Genomic DNA, 22741 nt, shown 5'->3' with positions numbered 1-22741 from the left:
TCGACCAAAAATAATTAATGTACAGACTTCTCTATTTTCTCCCCACACTGTAAATAAAACATGTGATTGGAATTTCTTTCATTTGTTTTGATTTTCTGTTTACATTTTGTTGTTATTTCGTCACCATCATGGCAACCCATATGGTCCATGTTAATTTTTTGAAGTTTTCAAATTCATTTTTTGTTCTTATTTGTTAGCCTATTTTAATTTTTAAAAGCATTCTGCACATCTACAGGAAAATATCTTTCCAACAGTATGCGTAGATTTTCCCTGCGATGCACACGAGCTGAGAAAAAAGGTTTTAAAGAAACATGCTTGCCTATTAATATATAGATAGATAGATAGTGATAAATATTGATATAACATTTTTGACATTCGAATATTAAATTGATATTCGCGAACATTCATTTGATATCAAATAAATGGTCAATTTAGGTTCAACCTCGCTTAATTTGACATTAAATAAATATTAAATTGAATATAAAATAAATGTCTTATAAATTTATTGGTAAAATATGTTTATAAGAATGAGGTTGCATTTTTTCACATTTCAAATTTTATGGTGATTAAAACAATAGCAGTTCAGACCACTGTTCTTACCTTGATTTCACTTATTATTCTGAAGTTATAGGTAGTTTGTTAGAGTTCTTGGGTTACCCAAAAATGTAAATATAGATATAAGTTATATATATATATATATATATATATATATATATTTCTTATTTGACAAAGCATTTTAAATTGACCATTCTTTCATCTCTATTATCAAAAATATCCTTAAATGTTAATTTGGTTGGATTCAAAGTGTATTTAAAAATATGCTATTTTGACAAGAGGAGTAAATTTTCAATAATCCAATTAATAAAAATATCACAAAACATATTGGTTTAAAACAAAATTGCATTCAAGGAAAACATTTTATAGAAAAAAATGTTGTTTGTATGATCAAATAAGTTTAATTAAAAATTATTTAAATACAAATATAAAAAGATATGTACAATTTACAAAAAAATTAATTCTGGTCTTCTTCATCTCCCAAATGGCTTTCTTGATTTTTCTCTTGTTCCTGTAAAAGAGGTTCAACAGAGTTATTTTCTAAGACAGCTATAGATAAAATATAATATGTTAGACAAGGGGTCTCCAACCTTTTTTTCCTCGGTGAGCACTTTTTCGTCTAAAAACGCCACCGATTTAGCGACTAACGTTAACTGTTCGTTACTCTATCGAATCACAACATCATCTACTATCGATGCGATTGTAGTTGTTGTTTGTCACAGATGCTGTTAGAGGCTTATTGTGATACCGACGAAATGAGAGCATTCTATTATAAAATTAAACTGTCATAACCTAACATAATTAACCAAACTTACTGATAATGAAAAAATGGAATTAAGGTGTACTACGGACGAAATGAGAGCATTCTATTATAAAATTAAACTGTCATAAGCTAACCTAACTTGCTGATAATATAAAAAATATACAAGATAAAAATCGAATGAAGATTAGATTTAACAAGAGCTTAGGTTTGCTGCTATGGAGAAGGTAAAAAGTTTTTTTGAGCATACGTCAATAGTATAGGATAAAGTAAATAAGTTTGCCAAATTTTATCAAAATCTATCCATAAACAAGTAAACTACATCAGTTTCCATTTTTTAATAATCTAAAATATAGTTCTGTTCATAAAATAAAATTATAAATGCCTCTAATTCTAACGAAAGATGTGCAGTTAAGAAGTAATCGCATTCTAAGCTAAATCTTTGACAAAAAGTGCAATGATTTTTAGTGAGAATAGGCTATATAATTTGACACTTAAAATGTCAGCTAGTTTAAGATTTCAATTTGTAGTTCTGCCAATTAGGATCAATTTAAAATATATATATTTAAATTAATCTGCCGCTACTTGACTACTGCTAATATTCCCCTAGGCCTATTGAGAAAAATTTAGCAAGTGAGAGACATTTAATATGTTCCTATTTAAATACGTTAGCCTGCCAACTTGGAGACAGGGAATTGTACACAAATTTTGTTGAATGGGGAAAAGACAGTTAATTGCTCTTAATTATGGTATGAGCCGCGAGGTAAATAAATATCCCATGGCTGAGCCTGCATTCATTGACAACGTTCTCTTTTTACACCTCAAGGAAATCACGGTCAACAATGACGGGTGTTGCTGGGATTGCAAAAGACAATCACGGCACCGTCGAGACTGCAGTATAATATGCTCATGAGTCTTGGCGAGATCACGGGAGATGATCACGGTATAGCTGAGACCACATGACCACACGTGTATACGCAATCGTGGGTGAATATCATTGGTGTTTGCTATAAAAAATAATAATTTTCAAAAACGTATGCTGGCTTTCTGCTGGCTGGAATAAAACTGCACGAGGGCCGGATGTAGCCCGCAGGCTGTAGGTTGGAGACCCCTTGGTTAGACACTTTAAAGACCTATTTTTTTTACTATAACTGTACCTTATAATTAAATTTATCGATAAGGCATTGAGTTCTTGACAATAAAGAAAAAAGAGATGGATACAACCGCAAATTAACCCTCCGAGTGTCCCTAGTTTTGGCCTTAATGTTTGCCTATTTTTTGCGCATTTGCAAGGTTTTATTAAAACGGATCTGAGAAACTTAAAAACAATGTTAATTATACTGTTCTGTATACCATTTTGTTTGGAAAATCATGGGCTTCAATATTATACATAAAACATAAGGAACATTTGTTTCAAAAAAAAATTTTAGGTAAAAAAAAAATAAATTTGCGCTCAATGAAATTGTATAAATTATAGGCCTATAAATATTTGAAAATAGCCGCTTTGTTCTAAATTTTATGAGGATTACAAATATATAATAATATAAGGAAGTAGATTTGCAAATAAATAGGTTATGGGCAAAAAACAGATTTCAGTAGGCCTACATAGCGTTTAGCTAAGAATGCATAGCCCTACCATAGCTAGGAATCTGGCTGATAATTTACATCAATATCACTACCTACTTCTTCAGGATCATCAACCAGCCCTTCAAAATCACTTAAATCTTATTATAATGCACCACGTATATCACTACTTTTGATTTTTAACACTAAAACAATGATAAACGTAATAAAACACATCAGTCATCGGTGCGAGGTTAACCAAGCTGTTTACAAATACGCACGTCAGCTGTCTGCTACAATTATGATCGGCTCGAGAAAAAAAGCGCTTAGAGACAGACCTCGGGAGAAAGCTTAGAATCTACCAAATAAAACGATACCTAACTCGATCCAGTTCAAATGTGAGTCGAAATTTTGACACAAAACACTACACAAAGTGAGTTATGTGTCGAAATTTCGACAAATAACACTCGGAGGGTTAAGTTTTGCTCATTTGCATAGCCTGTCACTGAAAATTCACAATTGTAAAAGAAAACATCACAGTAGTTAGATGTAGGCCTACTCTGTTAATTATAATAAAATTTAAGTTCTATATTAGGTAATTAGATAAGCAATCTTTTCTTTAACCTAAATTAAAAATAACACAATAAATTTACCTTGCATCAATCCTAAACTTTGCTGGGCGAAGCCAATTCTTGATTATAGTAGCAACAACATATTTTCCATTACACCACGATCCTAGTGTTCTTGCGTACCGGTACTGCCTCTGTATAATAAGAGATTAGTATTAGCACTAGAATTTGTATACTTTCATTTTCCTGATCAGCACCCAGGATAGCCTACAACTAGGTACACATATTAAATTGTTAGTGAAATCAGTTTTATATTTTGATGGTCTTTGCTTCTTTTGAGTAGCCTTGTTAAAGCTAAATCTAAATCTGAAAATTGAAATTTTTTACCTAGGTAGTGGTAAAAGTAATCCTCAGTCACTTAAACGGACAAATATTGGGGTGAGCACTGACTGAAATGAGTGCAACGGTCGGATGTAGATTGGTGTGTGTATAGGCCTATGTGTGCGTTTAAAAAAAATTCAACTAATACAGTTTTCTTTTACATAAGTTAGCACTGCCGGAATATTTATTTAGTGTAAGTTAAATCAGAGACTTCCTATATAAGTGGGTCACAAAAAAGAGAAACTCTCTTAACTGTGTGATGAACCTTAGTCTACGTTAATACCCAATAGGTTTACCTATCATGAATTAGGTTGTGTTTTGGCGGTAGGGCCTAACTTACCTACAGTTCCCAAGAGAACCTGCGATATATTATCGGACGGTATATATATCCGATTCGATATTAATATTGCAAAACCAGATCACCAAATCTGCAAATCATAACTCAATTTGATGTTTACATAGTGAAAAAACATAGGGAACGATGTATTGAATCGGATAATTATTGATATATAATGTTATTCATCCGATAATATATCGCAGGTTCTCTGCGGAACTGTACCCGTTATGGCAAAAAAGAAATACTTTGAGAAAACCTAATTGAAATATATGTAAGTCTACCTATTATTAATGTCTGATTGTAAATAAACAAAAAAAAACGTACGCAAGATAGCTGGCCTCAGATGCAGATTGCAAAAGAAAAATTTATTCCTCCTTCCCAGCCTACAGGCTGCTAGACAGCCACTTTGTCACTCGGGAGAATTGGTAGGTCAATTATTCACTGCTACCAAATAATAACTTCCACCAAAGCTGCAGAGTTATCAACTGAAACAATGGAGAGAAAACTACTTTTAGTTAAATTCATGCATACCTTTCTCTGGCCTAAATGTCTATTAAGATTAGTTAGGCCTAATCTTTGGTTGGTAAAGGAAGCAGACAACAACTAAAATACAAAAGACTAAGAGACAATAGCCTACAGGGGTAGACTTTCCTTAACTGTTGTCAAAAACAACCGAATGAAAATATCGATCGTTATATATTCATTCAGTTGTTTTTGACAACAGATACGGAAGTGTACCCCAATTCAGTTTAAAATGAAAATGGATTTCAAATAGGCTAGGCTATTTCTTTTATAATACCGGTAATTGTAACCTGGTTGAGGTAGAATAAGTTAGGCCTAGGCTAGCCTAAATTAAGTTAACTTATTCTTGATGGTGAATTTACCTAAACTTAAGTTAGTGACTGACGTAAAATATAACCCACATAACTTAGTAATATTTCAAAATTAACAAATGGTATTCCATTTGCCTTGTAAACCAGTAAGTTAGTCCTACTTACTAGCCTATATATTGAACACTATTTTCATCCGGAAGTTGCCCTAAGCTAAATAAACTACTGGTTCAGTAAGAACTAAGCAAGTCGCCTAACTTAGTAGCTTATGCCTAGGCCTAATTTGTATGCATAAAAATACTTCCTCTAAAACTGATTGTCTATTTTGAGGTTTCAGATTTATTTATTTATACTTAAGGCATTAGGAATGATAAGTTGGCCAATTTAATTTATACAGTAACTTAGGGCTAGGTAAGGCCAAGGCCTAAAATACGTCTACTTAAAAATGTTACTAGGTATAGTGACTTTTATACTTACATGCTCCAAAGGATCAAAACGTGAAAAGATGTTCGGTGTAGGTTATGCCAATACCCAGTCACAAAAATAACAACTCCTAACTAGTGATGTAAAATACCCAGGTATTTAAAACTCGGGGTAAATACCCTGGGTATTTACCCGGGTAAATACCCAAAATCCATAAATACCCGGGTATTTTGGGTATTTATAAAATAAATTGAAATTCCCTACCCCTAAATATGTTATTGTTATTACATGATAAATTAGGATAGTCAATAACACCTTTTACAGTAACTTGAAGCTTTGCTCGCTTAATGATTTAGCACTTTTTTTTAATAATACATAAAATTTCTAAATAAGCATGGGGTTTTGTGTCTTAAATCGAGTAACATCAGTTAAATTTAACTCACTAAAAAATATTGGTATATTAAAAAAGGCTGTGGCTATTTCAATTTTTATAATTTCATAAATTTATAACCAATTAAATAACATAAACAAAATTATTTTAATTTATAAATATCCAGGAATTGTTGGGTACTTATGATGCAAAATTGTTATTGTATAAATGGTTTGGAAGGCTAGACAGACCTAAGGCCTATTTGACATCTAGGCAGAATGATAGAATACTTATAAGTAGGCTTAATTAAACTTTTCTGTGTTACCGCTTGGTTGGAAACAATAATATATTTGGATAAACCTACTAAAAAAACGTATCTCCTGTTTTTTGGTCGAACCTAATATAATTTTGAAAGATTTATTGTGCTATAGATTCCAATGTTTTGTATCACAAGTTTATGAAATTAGTTTTTTTTTTATTTTGATACCATTGATAGCCTACCAACAAAAGATTTAGAACAAAAATTATAAATCCTGCCATCCTACAGATTGAATTTTAAAATTATTTTTCTTAAGTTGTTTACACATAGGCTACTACTAGGTTAAATTTTCCTGTCTTTCTAAATAATAATTATTAGGTACTTTGCAAATTATTTTTTTTCACTTTCAATCAAATAAATTCATCTATCTATCATAGAAATTAAAAAATCATAAGTAGTCAGGACCTGTGCAGCAACCATGCGACCAGGGTATTTATGCCGATTATAACCAGAAGTAAAATGCCAGTAGTGACCATATGAAATTTTGTTTAACACATTTTATCATCATTTTACTATCCTTGCAAGGTAATAATTGCAAAAAAACATCTAAATCTTCTCTAACTTTAATAAAAATTATAAATACCCAGTTTTTGGGTATTTACCCGGGCCTGGGGTAAATACCCGGGTAAAAACCCAATTTATATTTACCTACCCACTGGGTATTTACCCGGCCCACATCACTACTCCTAACAGTGACACACACTAAACAAAAGATCAAAACACTTAATTTAACTGATTTGAGGTTATGTCTTGTTCTTGATGCTCTTGTTGCTTCCATAGTTTATTTTCACTACTTGTGTAGCCTACTCAACAAGTTAGTTGTCATAGGTAAATTTTACATAAATCGTGTACTTTCCCTCAAAATGGGCAATTTGTTGGTTAATAAATAAATCAACACAGTGAGTAAACTGGCCACCACTGGTCGCGCGACGGATTTTGTAATTTGTGTTGTAATGTTTTGTTTTGTTTGCTGAGCTGCAGCTGAGTGAGTTAGGTTAGAATTAAGTTGGTGCCTTTCATACGAATGGCCCAAGTCAAGCTCAAACCAGATACTTAACATATTTTTAGAGTTATATTACACTTTAAAAAAATTAAATTTACTTTTGGTTTAATTTACTAGTAAAAATAAAATGATAAGGCCAATCTTTAAGTTTGACTTTTTTATTAATAAACAAAACTTTTAAAAAAGCTGTGTTTCCTATTCACTCTTCTTGAAATGTGTAGTAAGCCTACATTCAGAAAAATATCAGATGTTGCAACAACTCCCCCCCCCCCGCGAAAAGTCAAAATCCATCATCAATTAATTAAAAATTACAGTGTTCAGTGTTCCTTCCTATTATTAATTATTTTGAGATAATTGACCTCCGACCTCCATGTTACAAACTGTAGGCTGGGGACTAATTCTTTACTCTAAAAAAATTTAAAAGTTAAATCTAAAAAATTTCAAAACTTTAATTTGGAAATTTTCAAAGAGAAAATCAAATTTTTAACATTTAGAATATTCATTTAATATTCTAAATTTGATGTTATTTGACTTTGATATTATGAAGATACAATAAATATTCAAAGTTTGACATTGTTTGACTTTGACATTTTGAACATTAAATGAATATCAAATAAATATCAAATTTTTGATTTGACATAGTTTGATATATTGAACGTTTATTTGATATCAAATAAATATTCTGTGCTATGTGGGTATATAGCGACATCATCTGCATATTGTAATGATAGGACTCCATCAGGTAAACATTTGTTTATTTCCGATATGTAGATTGAAAACAAAATGGGGCTTAGTGTGCTTCCTTGAGGAAGGCCACGACATGACACTCTGGAAATTGTTTGGTTGTCTGCTTTTATGTTTAGGGTTCTGTCAACCAGCCATTTCTGACAGTGTGTAATGAATTTTTTGGGTATTCCATACAGATACATTTTTTTAAACAGGTATGGTAGGTTAACCCTGTCATATGCGCTTGAAATGTCCAACGATGTCAGAATTGTTGTTTTTTTTAATGTTTTAGTCTATTTAGTACGACCTGAAGGGCCACCAACTGAATAAAAAAATATTTTCGTCGTATGAAAGTTCCCTAACTTTGCCCCCACCCCAAAAACCAAACCAGTCCTGTTTTCCAGTCCAGTCCAGAGTGAGTCCATTTGATTCCATTTCAATCCAATCCCAAAGTGCAATGTGCTATGTATGTATGTGCTGCTAAATAAATGCATGTGGTCGGGTCGTGGTGGTGCTGGTGCAGGTGCATCCATGTGTGATTATCATCACCACACCGACGAACACCGGACCGACACCAGACAACATCACACTAACCGATATTACAGGCTTCAATTTTGGTAAGTGTCGTATTTTAACCACTGCCTTTAACCTTAAAGTATTCTGATCTAACTTAATCAGCCTAATCGCACATTTGACACAGATATTAAACAGTTAACAATTAATTGCAAACCGCTAACGCCGGTAACTTTTGGGCTGGGCCTCGGGCCTGGCATAATGTCAGGTCTCATGTCATGTTGGAATTCAGCCTCCTCACTAGGATGGTATGGGTGGATTATCCTAACAAAAATGGTATAGTATTACAACCATTGAAACCATAGTATTACAATAACAGGATGAGTTTGACAAAGTAACTTAAATTTGTTTAATACAGGAAATAGCTAGCCTATTCTGTGTCCTATAATCAGTAGGCCTACAGTACAAGAAAGCCTGCCTTGTCTGGTAAGCTAAGCAGTTATTTGTGTAAATTGTCATGAAACTAGTGCCGAGTGTGTGAAGTGGCATTTTGCTGTAAGTTACATGAGAGAAATGTTTACCAAACATCAACCCGTTTTGCCGCCACAATTTTTAAGTAGGGTAAGTTAGCCTAAGTTAGTTGCGTGCCAAAAACGCCAAGGCCATTTTTTGGTACAGCGCAATGTTTTGATTAACAAGCTCTAAGTTAACTCTTGTTTCTTTGGTAATTATTTACCCTATTTAGGCCTACACTGGGATTTGGACTAGGATTAAAACCCATTGACACTGAACCAGTTCCTAGCTTCATTGAGGGAAAGTTTGGACAGCACCATGAGTTCACTATAAGTACCTTGACTATTTAAGAAAGTGGAGTCATCCGCATAAATCACAGAGGTACAGGACATACATTTATCCAAATCATTAATCATTATAAGGAAAAGAACAGGGCCTAACACCGAGCCCTGGGGCACCCCGCAAAAAACCTCACTCTCATTTGATAATATACCCGCAACACCAACCTGCTGCCTGCGGTCTGATAAGTAAGACTTAGAAAGATTGAGTTCTGTGCCACGGATACCGTAGTACTCAAGTTCATTCAAAAGTAAACCATGGGGAACACAATCAAACGCTTTACTTAGGTAAACTAGAGTTGCCTGAGTAAGAGAGGTGTTTTCATAAAAATTTAGCACATGCTGCACCAAACGCCTTACCGCATCCGTGGCACATCTACCCGTTCAAAACCCAAATTGCCAATCAGATATTAGGCCATGGTATTCAAAAAACTTCATTAATTGTGATTTTATTATGGTTTTTAGAACACTTTGCCAATCACAGGAACTAACGAAATGGGTCGGTAACTATTAGGATTCTCCCTCGTACCATTTTTATAAATTGGAACAACTTTTGAGAACTTCAGTTTTTTGGGCCAGGTTTAAAACTTATGGGTTGTATGGGGTATATGGGCTAGGCCAGAGAGCAAGCAGCAGTTGCAGTGAGTGGCAACAAGATATGCACTATTATAAGCTTTGGAAGGTTAGAGGACATACTATATGCATCTGTGCTGAAAGAGGATTTCATATTATGCACAACACTATGTACTTCCTCACAAGACACAGCACTGAACTTGAAGGATGATGGAGAAGCTGGTGTATTCTCAAGTAGTGAAGTGGAAGCAGCAATCGAAGGTGTCACCAGTGCCGCTGTCTGTTCCACAGATGACGCGAAGAAATCACTGAAGTCTTGTGGAGATATGTATCGTAGGGGGTTGGTGTTTGGCTTCTCCACATTACCACGGATAATGGACCGGAAAGCTTTGCATTTGTTGGTTGCAGATTCGATTTCTATTACATTGGCGTTGAGCTTGGTTGGCTGTTGCAAGAGATTTTTTATTAGTCCTTTTTAGGGTCACATAGGTTTCCCTATCAATCTGTGAGTTAAGCACGAGTCACACTAGGCTGGCATCAGCGGCGAATTGAAAGAAGCCGCGACTGTGACCACAAAATTCGCAGCTGACACTGAGCTGACTCAGCCTGGATTGGTAGGCCGGTGATGCTGGTGCCAGCTGCTGATCACCAGCGGCTGGCGAACAGCCTAGTGTGACCCGTGCTTTAGATATTTTATAGGCATCAAAAGCTGTTAGGACTAAGTCACGCTGGACTTAAAGCTCTGCTGTAAACCAACGATTTTTTCGTCTAGGTTTTTTACTCTGATAATTTGGTAATATTTTCTTGAGAGGGAAACATTCATTGATAGTTTTTTGGAGCTGATCAAACAGGATGGTGAAAAGATTGTTGCTGGTATGCCTGCCATCTGATACCAGACCCGGCCAGTCAATATTACCGACAGTAGAGATCAATTTTGCTTGGTTAACAGGACTATAATTCCTCTTTACTTTGTATTCCGTTGTAGGTTTGACAACCTGTTGAATCTCCACCTTAAGGCAAACTGCTAAATGGTCTGACAAGGCAAAGTTTCCAATGCAGACAGCGAAGTCGCTCCTCTGAAAGTTAACTGCAATGTTGTCGAGGCACCTCACACCTCTTGTTGGCTCAAAGTTGGAACAGAATAAGTTAAAAGAACGCAGAGTGTTTTGTAGAGCCCAGTCGTCTGCTTTTTTAGTGAATTTCCCTATAGGGAAGTAGCTATTACCGTAGGTCTCATGGTAAGACTTAGGCCCGGGACCGATTTACTTTTTCATTTTGATGTCCCCAAAGGCCAAAAACACCATTCGTTCAAATTTTTATATATGTATATATATATATATAGATATATATATATATAGATTTATATATATATGTGTCCGTGAACACGATAACTTGAGTAATTTTTATCCGATTTTGATGAAATTTGGTTTGAAGGTGTAAGGCGGGATAAACTTGAATGAGTTCGCGATCCAGCATGATCGGACCATGGGAACAGGGTTTTATGGGGTAAAAATTGGTTTTTCTCACTTTTGACCCTCAAAACACAAAATTTCTCGATTGTTCTCTAAACCTTCTTAAAGAGCTTAAAAAAACAAACAATTCAGTATATCAAAGTGTTTTTGTACGGTTATTGGTTACGGAGAAAACTAAAAAAATTGTAAATTTAAAATTCCCATGTTATTCTTATGGAGAATATTTTAAAATGTTGTAGTTTGCTTGTTTATGGATATCTTTTGATCAAACTTGGCAAATGTATTCATTTTCTACTAAGCAATAATTATTTTACTTAAAATACACACTTTATTAGTTTCCTTGTAGCAGCAAACCTAGGTACTCGTTAAACCTAATGTTATTTAAATAGATCGATTGAAAATCAATTCAGCCAAATGGAAATTCGCTTAGACGGCAGGTTTGCTGCGGTGGGGGTATTTTGTGTTAGAGAGGATAAATTTATATTCTTGTCATATAGTACATGCTCCAATCTTTAGGCTATCAAGTGTCTATGTAACTTAGGCCTATATGACTTCTTCTTCTTCTAAGAATGAATGTATTATTCTTCCTATGTCCGGAGTCGGTTGTGAGGTTATGTAATGTCCTCGTTACTTCATGTGTGTGCTGTTGTGTAATAACTCTAATAGACAATAAAATGTTCCATATCCACACCATTGCGCGTCTTTTAATAACCCTAACAGTGGTTATGGGCCCAGAGGCCGTTTGTGGATATGGATGTTAATAACTGGAACATTGCGATATCGGTTTGTTCACGGGTTGGCGAGTAACGATTGATCCTAACCTACACATAGGTTGTGCCGTGTGCGACTACGTGAGACTTTTGTTCATAGTTCTGAAGACAGTACCGACAAAAAATGAGTGCTTCTTCAGGTCTACCTATTGTTGAAAAACTACAGGGGAGGGAAAACTTCTCAACTTGGAAATTTGCAATGAAGGCCTATCTCGTACATGATGACCTTTGGGATGTCATAGAGGAAACCCCACCGGACCCCATCAGTGATAACTGGAAGAAAAAAGACAAGAAAGCCCATTCAAGAATAGTTTTATTTGTGGATAAGATTAATTATTCTCACATCAGAGACACTAGAACGGCTGCAGAAGCTTGGAACGCCCTGGAAAAGGCCTTTGAGGATTCTGGCTTAACAAGGAAAGTTGGCCTACTAAAAACCTTAGTCACAACCACGCTTGAAAAATGTAAGTCTATTGATGATTATTGTGATAGAATCATAACAACAGCTTTTAAGTTAAATGAAATGAAATTTAACGTTAGTGAGGAGTGGATTGGTACCTTGCTACTCGCAGGTTTGCCTGATCACTACAAACCGATGATCATGGCATTAGAAAATTCGGGAACACCTATCACTGGTGATTCCATCAAAGTAAAGCTCCTTCAGGATGTGAAATCCGAGGACTGGACCGGTGAATCTGCTCTTTATGCCAATAAACAGTTTAGGTCTAATAAGTCGACACCGCTAAAATGTTTTAGGTGCAATAAGCCTAACCATCTAGCTAAGAATTGCCCTCAATCAAATGGTAGTAACAATAAATCTAATAGGCCTAACCAAAACAGTAGGTTTAGACCTAATGAATCTAGATTCTCAGATAGGCCCAATAAAAGTAGGCCTAATGAGTACAAACATGAAAATAGCCATGATACAAGTAAGAAAAATGCTTTTCTGGCGGTAGACAGTCATCGGCGTACCCATAATGAAGGTTTATGGTACTTGGATTCATGTGCGTCCACGCACATTACAAACGATGTAAATAAGCTTAGCAATCTAAAACCAAATAGCTGTACAATAGTTTCAGCAGATGGTTCAGATCTAGTTGCAGATAGTTCTGGCACTGTAGATCTTGAGCTATATAATGGTAGTGAAGTTGTAGAGGTAGAAGCCAATGATGTTTTTCACATACCAAGTTCGGCAGTTAACCTACTATCAGTGAGTAAGATAGTTAAGAAGGGACACACTGTAACCTTTGACAAAAGTGGGGGTTATGTTCATAATAATGAGACAGGTAATTTAGTTGCAACAGCTCATCTAAAAAATGGAATTTATTGTATGAATACAACAGAAATAAAAAACTGTTTTTATTCTGAGAATAAAGGTATTTTATGGCATCGTAGATTAGGCCATCTGAACCGGAAAGGTATGTTAAAGCTGTCTAAAATATCCACAGGCTTAGACGACAATATTGTAGTGGAAGATCCATGCGAGCTTTGCATAATGGGAAAACAGACACGTTTACCTTTCAAACGGAGCAAAATGTACTCTGAAAATATTCTAGACCTTGTACATACAGATCTCTGTGGACCTATGGAAACTGCATCTGTCGGCGGACGAAGATACTTCTTGACATTTATTGATGACTTCTCAAGACTCATGTATGTGTATTTTCTCAAAGAAAAATCTGAGGTGACAAAAATCTTCAAAAGTTTCAAAGCCATGGTCGAGAAACAAACGGGAGCGAAAATAAAGAAAATCAGATCGGATAATGGTGGCGAATACGTCAATGAAGAAATGAAGAACTATCTTTCTTCTGAAGGAATTGTTCACCAACTTACGACTCCCTACTCCCCTCAACAAAATGGAGTCGCGGAGCGAGCCAATAGAACATTAGTTGAAAAAGCTCGAACAATGTTGTTTGATGCAAACCTGCCTAAAATATATTGGGCTGAGGCTATTTCTTCAGCTGTGTACTTAACAAACCGCTCGCCTTCAGCAATCCTTGGAGATAGAACACCTTATGAGATATGGCATGGGAGAAAGCCCAGTCTAGCTCACCTGAGAGTATTTGGATGCAAAGCCATGGTACAGATACCAAAAACGCAAAGAAAGAAATGGGACCCAAAGTCACAAACATTTATTTTTGTAGGCTACTGTGCATCAACAAAGGGATATCGACTTCTCGACCCTAAGACGAACAAGATTACAATCTCTAGGGATGTAATATTTTTGGAAAACCAAAAAGAAGAGGATCCTGAGACCAGTCAAAAGTTAAATAAGCAAGTTCAGGAGAACAACGTAAACCTTTCAGCACAAATCGAGTCAAGTGAAGATGGATCTGAAGAGAACGAACATCATGCAGAAGATAATCTCCCAAATGAAGATGAAGCTACTGATGATGAAGATTTTCTTGGTTTTGAAAATGAAGACGTACCAAGTGAAGCACCACGACGATCTGCTAGACAGAAGAAACCGAAAACTTGGCCTGATCATGTAATATACTACAGTGAAAAAAATGATGATACAGAAATCACCATAGAAGAAGCCCTAAGTGGTGAAAGATCAAAACAGTGGCAACAAAGTATTGACAAAGAAATACACTCCTTGATAAAAAACAAAACCTTTGAAGAAACTAGCCTACCTATAGGTGTAAAACCATTGAAAACTAAATGGGTACTAAAAATTAAGCCCGCATGTGAAAACCAAGAAGAAACTCTCAAGGCGAGACTGGTAATCAAAGGATGTAGCCAGATAAAAGGGATAAATTACGAAGAAACGTTCTCACCTGTGGTGAAATATTCATCCATACGATACCTCATATCCTTGGCAGCCAAAGAAGATTTGGAGATAGATCACATGGATGTGACAACAGCGTACTTGTACGGAGATCTTCATGAAGACGTCTATGTCATACCACCCAAAGAGATCGCTACTTCAAAGGATGGAAACGTTTGGAAATTGAAGAAAGCCGTCTACGGATTGAAGCAAGCTGGAAGAAATTGGAACAGAAAAATAGACGAAGTGCTATCTGGATTGAACTTTACGAGATCTCAAGCTGATCCGTGTGTTTACTATTCAAGACAAGGAAATAACCTACAAGTTATTGCTCTATATGTCGATGACATGCTGTTCTTCTCGAACAACAAGAAATCCATGGAAAAGACGAAGAGTACTCTCAAGACTCACTTTGATATGAAAGACCTTGGACCTGTCAACCATTGTCTCGGCATGACCATCACTCGAAACAGAGAAGCTGGAAAAATTTGGATCTCTCAAGAAGACTACACCAAGAAAGTGCTACAGAGATTCGGTATGAGCGAAGCGAAGCCAGTAACTACTCCACTTGATCCAGGCTTGGACTTCACGACAGTAAGTGACGAAGAGACGGACATGGTGAGTGTTCCATACCAAGAAGCTATCGGTAGTTTACTGTATTTGTCACAAATAACAAGACCAGACATTTCTTTTGCTACTAACTTATTAAGTAGATTCAATAACTCTTACAGTAAGGTACACTGGTTAGCAGTTAAAAGAATTTTTAGGTACTTAAAAGGGTCTGTTAATTTTAAATTGGAATTTTCAAGGGAAGGGAATAAAAATGTAATAGCCTATTGTGATGCAGATTGGGGAAACAAAATAAATGAAAGATATTCTGTTACAGGTTGTTTGTTAAAATGTTCTGGTAGTTTAATATCTTGGTTCAGCAAAAAACAGAGAACAGTAGCATTGTCCACTTGTGAGGCAGAGTATATGGCATTGTCATTTACAGTTCAAGAATTGTTATGGTTAAGACAGTTAATCTCAGAGATTGATCCAAAAAATGCTCTGAACCCATTTGATGTATATTGTGACAACAAAGGTGCTATTCAGTTGACAAAAAATTTTGTAACTAATGCTAGATCAAAGCACATAGATATTAGGTATCACTTTTTGAGACAACATGTTGAATCAGGGGTTGTTTGTATTAAGTATCTACCTTCTGAAGAAATGTTAGCAGATGTTCTGACCAAGCCCCTAACAAAAGTTAAACATGAGAGTTGTGTACAACATTTTGGAATTGTTAGGCATAGTTAGTTTAGGGCCTAACATATTCTTTTCTGAAATGCATAAACCTAGCAAAAATGAAACATGTTTAGGGGCCTAGTAAATTTTTCTGTGTGTTTTACATATTTTGCTGAATATAAATTTAAGGGGTGGTGTTAGAGAGGATAAATTTATATTCTTGTCATATAGTACATGCTCCAATCTTTAGGCTATCAAGTGTCTATGTAACTTAGGCCTATATGACTTCTTCTTCTTCTAAGAATGAATGTATTATTCTTCCTATGTCCGGAGTCGGTTGTGAGGTTATGTAATGTCCTCGTTACTTCATGTGTGTGCTGTTGTGTAATAACTCTAATAGACAATAAAATGTTCCATATCCACACCATTGCGCGTCTTTTAATAACCCTAACATTTTGTACCAACATCAATATTTAGGTCTCCTGCTAAGATGTAAGCTTAGTAGTCCGGCTTAGTTGAAAGAAGGGTTTGAAGCAATTCCTCAAGTGGGTAAAACCGCAAATTTGTACCAAATCAAGTTGACTAGATAATAGCCAATGTTCACATAATAGGCCTAGTCTTATTGCTAACTAGCCTATTGAGTTCTCCTGTTCGGGAAAATCTAAAAAAGCTGATTGGTTTAGATTCACAACTGAAGTGCTTATAGGAAGTTCAGGATCAACAACAATGTCTTGAGAGTTTTGCTTAGGGCGCCTTGACACAAATACATCCCTAGGCCAAAAGTCGGGTTTGAACACCTCCCCTAGGATAGACGAGTGAAGTCCAACTTTAAAGGAAAAGTACTTGTCAGTTTTTCAACAGTAAACTCCTTATTTACATACCGACCTGTAAGAAAGTCAGTGATATCTTCTGACTGTGTAGAAGGACTAAGTCTAGAGACAAACAAAGACACTTTTCGAGAAACTGTCTTAAGGTTATGTTCATGTGATCCAACACCGGCCTTACTCCCCGTTATAAATCTACTGCCGTTTTTGCTTGTAGGCCTACTATATTCACCTCTATTGGAAGCACTTCTTTCAGGTCTGGACTGTTTCCTAGATTAAACAACTGTGAAATTTTCTGAGCAAACCTCATTATTACCAACATTTGACTTAGTGACAAGTGTCTCCTCTGGTTTAGGTTGACGCCGAACAATGTCTGCATATCTCAAATTGCTTGGAACACTTTATAAACACTAACTAATTACACTCACACTAAACCACCACTAATTAAACACACACACACACACTAATTAATAAACCAAAGTACCTAAGGTAAAAATAGCTCACACACTAATTGCAAAGTTCGCAATTAACTCCACCAAACTACTGTGTGTTGTGATTGGTTATTTTTTTGCATGTTGTATCATGACTAGACTAATACTCCCTGTATTGTATTCCAACTTAAATTGGGCTTTTGTATATTGTTAGTTAAGTTTTTTTTCTAAGGAAGGGATCAGATTCCAGGTTTTGAAACGTTGTGTCCTGTTTTTTATCATTGTGATGAAAAATATCCGTAATAAACCTTTGAACAACCTTTAATTAATTATAGGTAGGCCTAAAACATTAAGTGATTGTGGTGTTTTTGATTCCAGGTAGAATCTTGATGCAACCTTAGTAATGTCTACAAAAACATTGTCTACTGTCTCCGTAGTGCCATAACTCCAATAGTGGTGTGAAATCTTTTAACAGTCCAACCAAATGGAAGTTTAATGATTATGCTAAATAGATGAATGAATAAGCCTAGGTAACTTTTAACATAGTTTTACAAGCAAGCTGTTGCAGGGTATAAACATTTAATATAGACCTACCATAATCGTGTAGCCTATACTGTAGATTTTGATTGTATAAACGTCTAGGACCCCCCCCCTTAAGTAGGACTATTTAGCCTACTTTTAATTTCCAGTATTTTTTACATTTAAAAAGTGAGCTTTGATTTTTAAACACAAACTGTGAATTACCATGGCTTCTGTAAACAGTTTACCCAATGAACTTCTACTTGAAGTGTTTTCGCACCTTGATATCTACGACATCACATTTTCTGTCATGTTTGTTTGTAAGCGCTGGAACATTGTTGCAAGGGATTCAATGTTGTGGAATAATTTAGTTTTTAAGGTAGGCAGAACTAAGCCATGGGATTTTAACTTTAAGGGTATTATTCAACATTTAAAATGGTTGAAGCATGTTGAATTGCAGTGGAGAACAGACACAAATGATATTATTGATGCATTAGTTAAATTTTGCCCATGTTTAGTTGGATTAAAACTAGTATGTTGCGGTGACATAGATGCTGACACCACAAAAAAATTGTCTGATAGCTATACTGACCTAAAAGTATTAAGTTTTCGCAATAGTTATAATATACCAAGACAATGCCTTGCTGACATTGTTTTTCTACCCAACCTCACGGAACTAAATTTATCACACACCTTGTTGACCTCAGATCAGTTCAGGTCGATATCCGAGGCATGCACTAAAATTGTATCACTTGATATTGATTATGTCAGAGGTATTCAAGAAGATGATCTGGTCGTGTTTCTTTCTCCAAGGTATAATTGTCTAGAATCCTTGTCTGTTTGTGGGGAGCTTTTCACTGACATAATATTCCAATACCTGGAAAAATGCTGTAAACTCAAACTTTTGCACATTTCTTCCTGTAAAAATATTTCAGATACTTGCTTAATCAGTGTTGAAAAACTGAAAAGCCTGAAATCTCTAACTCTTAAAGGAACTACAAAATTGTCCGCCATCGCACTAAGGAACTTTTATTGTCACTCTGATACTGTAAGAAATGTTTCAAAATTGTACATTTCTGCAAAAAGAAAAGTAAACAACAATGATATGTCCGTGTGGTATAACAATTGTTCAAACATTAAAGAAATACATCTGGATAAATATTGTTACTGTGTTTTAAAACAACATGGTTTCATGGTTGATAGGGTGGATGAATCATTCTAATCTTAAGATGGCGGCTAAGTAAATCGTTGTATCAATTATGTTTTTTTGGGTTTTCTCAATCTCAATTTGATTTCAAATTTAATATAAATATATTGTTTGGACTTAATCTCCGACTCCTGTAAATGTTGTGGTTTTGTCTTTGATGGATTGCTACCAAATAAATGACTTTGAATTTGATAGTTATGAAGAATTTTCTTTAACAACACCCTTTAATACTATCATAACATTTATAATCTATATAAGTAATATTTAATTTTACATACTTGTTGATTGGTGGGTTTGTGATATTATTGTGAACTAGTTTTTGGATGGAGGGTACTGGACAGAGTTCAAACAAGTTGTTTATAACTTGAGTACTTTTTTATATATATAGTTGTTAGCCCCCGTCCCTTAAATGCAATACAGCTATTTAAACTTCTTTTTGGGACCATTCCCAAGAGTGAAAAAGCGTGGGGCAGCAAGCCTGAAATGTAGCGGAGAGCAATGCTCATTTTTTTGCTAGCGGTGTTTTTCATGTTGAACTTTGAGAGTAGCGAGTCAAGAGACTGGTTCACAGTAGTTTATAATACACCTAAATTATCCTAATGAGGGTAAAATGTACTGATTTTGTGAAGAGATTTCGCTAAAATATTAAATAGGCAAGTCTAGATAATATTTCTGGTCGTGTTTGTAGTAAACCTTTTACTTGATGAACCGCATATTGAAACGCTACATAAGGAGATACCGAACCTTTTTGATGGGAATAAAATATATTGTAACACATTATCAATTATCATATTAAACAGGGTCTCCGAAAAAGAATTCCGGAATTTTGAATGACCGTTGCTTGGGTACAGATTTAAGATAAAACACTTTATAAGTTAAATTCAAGGGAAAAACTAAATTTTTTCATACTTTGATAAAATGCTGAAAAGTTTAATGGAATTCGAATGGTTAGTCAATCTCATATGAGCACTGGCAAAGTCTGTACACTTGGGGCTCAGCGGGTTTAATCTAATATCTATCATATCTTAACTGAATTTTGTAGGCACAACTCTAGACCCACAAATTCTAAATCTTCTACACATTTCTTTGCAACTCTCATTCAAATGATACCATGATACTAACCATGAACAATTTCAGATTCTTAGACAAACACAGCAATAGGTACACGATTGGCCCCAGCCTATGCTTATCTTTTCATGGGTCTATATTACTGTAGAGCAAAATATTCTTTCAAACAATTCTTTAACTCTTCTTCTTTGGCCAAGATGTCTACATGATATCTTCATTGATTGGAAACACAGAATTAATTCACAAAAAAAGTTTCTACAAGATTTAATCCAATTTTCTTGCTTGAAATCCACTTGGAGTTATTCAGGCATATTTGTTTATTTCTTAGATGGTGATCTCTTCATTGACAATCACAAACTTAACCCTTCCCGGATGGGCACAATCGTGACATAGAACGGGAAAAAATTATAGGAAATAATAAAAATTAATTTTTGTTATCTGTGTTTTGTTTTACAAGGATACATAAAATAAACACAATGGAACACCTCATACTGTCTAAATAATTTTTTACTCGTTTTTAACTATGCGGATATATCCACTACCCGTCCGCGGATGAGTAGAAAAGCAGCGGATATATCCGCCACCCGTCTTTGAAGATATGACCATGACAACGTTGGGCAATAAATAAAGAACAATATGTAAACAATAAATAAAGACAACTTAGTGTTGAGCACGAAACGACGAGGGGGGAGCGGGGGACACCGAAACTGCCACGACCTTTTATGATCATGCTCCATTCATACCGAAACTGCCACGGCAATTAGTGAGGATTATAAGGGTGTTTTCAAGAGGGCTAGAAACACTGAAACTGCCACGGCGGATTCCCCAGATAGACGGGTAGAAACGGGAGACTTATAATTCCTATTTCTGTCTAAACCTTTTAATTTCTTTCACAATAATACGTTGATTGGAAAAATACGTGATTGATTTGCCCTTTCGTATTTATATTTTAGGAGTTATTTTTATGTTCATTTAAGTTTTTGGTGTTGCGACTGATAGAGTATTTACTTTATAAGTATTTATTCCGTCTCCTGAGAATATATTTATTTTAATGAATAATTATTTACCACTAAGAAACAAGTTTTATGTTCATTTACCACTTATATAATAATGTATTATATAATACTGTATTATACTGTATTATCTATTCGACGCTTTTAATTACACTAGAGGTGATCAAATACTAATATAATACTGTCAAACTGTAATGTTCAAAAATATTTTTATCTGCTCAAGACGCTAGATTGCAGAACTACAAATACTGTACCAACCTCCAAGCCCTGCAGAGAGGTGGTCACGCGGAATCTCAGTGGAATGCCCTCCTATTCACTTGACTCATGTAAGGGGTATATTTTTAAAATTCGGTTTTTCTCAACAGTTTTGTGCTATCCTTCAGAGAGTTAGTAGTAAGGGTGTTGGTGTGTTAGTTATACTAAGTTGATAGTCTTTTGATGGAGGATAAGGCATTTGAAACGAAAAGAAGGGGTGCGGCGTTGTTAGTAGACGGCTACTGTTTTGTTATACAAAGTGTGTACAATCTTAATAAACAAGAAAATACCTTTAAAGCATTTTTTTAGGCGCGGAAACCACTTCAAATTACAAAAACATACGGAACAATATTCTCTAAACAAGGAGCACATTTCTTGCCGAGGAAAAATAGCGGAGTGATACGGAACGGACTGGGTATTACTTTCTCTAGGGCACCTATTTGTGTTGCCAGCTGAACCTAAAAATGTGTTGTATAGTGTTTGAAAGACTAATTCTTTATATGCTTTATAGTGACTGTAGGGAAAATATAATGTGTAACACGAGTGCAAAAGGCCTTTGCTGCACTCGAGATAACATGGTAAACATTGCTCTCGTGTGCAGCAAAGTGCCACTTTGCCCACTAGTTACACAAATAACTATTCCAGACCACCACGTGTTATTTGTAAAAGTCCATACAATTTTAAAAATATTTTAGTGAGACCCAAAATTCAAAATTCTTAGCCTTCAAACAATTCTAAAAACTACTGTGAACCATGTCACAACCCCCCCCCCCCCCCCCCCCTCCGATGTGGTCTACAAAATTATGAGTAGTACAACCGAATTCGATAGCAAAGTTACAAACAAGGTTTTTCCAAAGGTTGGTAGATCAACTGTGAAACTCACAATGTGAACAGACTTCGAACTTATTATACGAGTTCGAATGACAGGTCATCGTTTTGATGTGGAACATGAAGACAAAACAATACTAATTTATAATCATGCCGCTCATCATAACCAAAAGTTTGGCTTCTATACCCTTAAAGCCCTTAACAAAGTAAACCCACATCAAAACCCTAAATGCAATCACCTGGAAATTATGAATTGGCTCACCAGTTGGTACTTAAGAGCCTTATTATGCGCGGCCACTCGAGTCACGCGCGACCGTGACTGCCAGTCGCTTGGGGTAGCGACAGGTGTGGCGAGGTCACGCGTCTAACCAAATTTTATACAGACTTGCATGCAGTTTCTCAGAGTGAATAAGTAAAGAAGTTGAACTATTTATTTTACTTTTACCTACTGTTTTACTTAGGTACCGGCCTCCATAAAACGATAGTTTTATAACAATGAACACCAAATTGTGCAAAAAACGGAGCACTGAAGAATATTTTGGATATTATTTACAACTATTTACAGGTTTTCTAAGTTTTATGGC

At 35.3% G+C, this 22741-nt stretch overlaps 1 long non-coding RNA gene across 1 annotated transcript; it reads right to left on the bottom strand.

The window, feature by feature from the left end:
- Positions 1-922: 922 nt before the first annotated feature.
- LOC128991402 (uncharacterized) lies at positions 923-5688 on the bottom strand. The gene is made up of 4 exons (XR_008490634.1): positions 5473-5688; positions 4490-4650; positions 3532-3641; positions 923-1066 (listed from the first exon to the last, which is right to left on the bottom strand). It is a non-coding gene; the product is annotated as an uncharacterized LOC128991402 (long non-coding RNA).
- Between the last annotated feature and the right edge of the window lie 17053 nt (positions 5689-22741).

This window comes from Macrosteles quadrilineatus, unplaced genomic scaffold (assembly GCF_028750875.1).
Source record: "Macrosteles quadrilineatus isolate MER2022 unplaced genomic scaffold, UCM_ALF_1.0 Scaffold_4__1_contigs__length_99947679, whole genome shotgun sequence".
NCBI lineage: Eukaryota > Metazoa > Arthropoda > Insecta > Hemiptera > Cicadellidae > Macrosteles > Macrosteles quadrilineatus.
Note: the sequence above shows the minus strand (reverse complement) of the source record. Positions and strands in the feature narration are given on the sequence as shown.